Genomic DNA, 208 nt, shown 5'->3' with positions numbered 1-208 from the left:
TGGGTTTCCGGCGGGAGAGACTCACGGTGAGCGTGTGACCCCCCCCTGCCCTCCCGCGGGGCACCAGAGACCCTCAGCAGCCCCCCGCCTGCCTCAGAGCAAAATCCTGCTGGGGGTTCAGCTCCCACGGCGGGTTTGCATGCTGCAGAGGCTCCCAGCCTTCCCCGGGAAGGCCCCCACCCACGGTGGTGACTGAAGAGGTGCCAGC

General features: G+C 69.2%; 1 protein-coding gene across 1 annotated transcript in view; it reads left to right on the top strand.

Moving 5' to 3' along the window:
• LOC103771126 (1-phosphatidylinositol 4,5-bisphosphate phosphodiesterase gamma-1-like) overlaps nucleotides 1–208 on the top strand; it is a gene marked incomplete at its 5' end in the record, with an annotated part of 15,527 nt that overhangs the window by 6,576 nt on the left and 8,743 nt on the right. The window lies entirely within an intron of this gene.

Source organism: Merops nubicus, unplaced genomic scaffold, assembly GCF_000691845.1.
Source record: "Merops nubicus isolate BGI_N331 unplaced genomic scaffold, ASM69184v1 scaffold18704, whole genome shotgun sequence".
In the NCBI taxonomy this organism is placed as follows: Eukaryota; Metazoa; Chordata; class Aves; order Coraciiformes; family Meropidae; genus Merops; species Merops nubicus.
The sequence above is the reverse complement of the archived record's forward strand: the minus strand, read 5'-3'. Positions and strand labels throughout refer to the sequence as shown.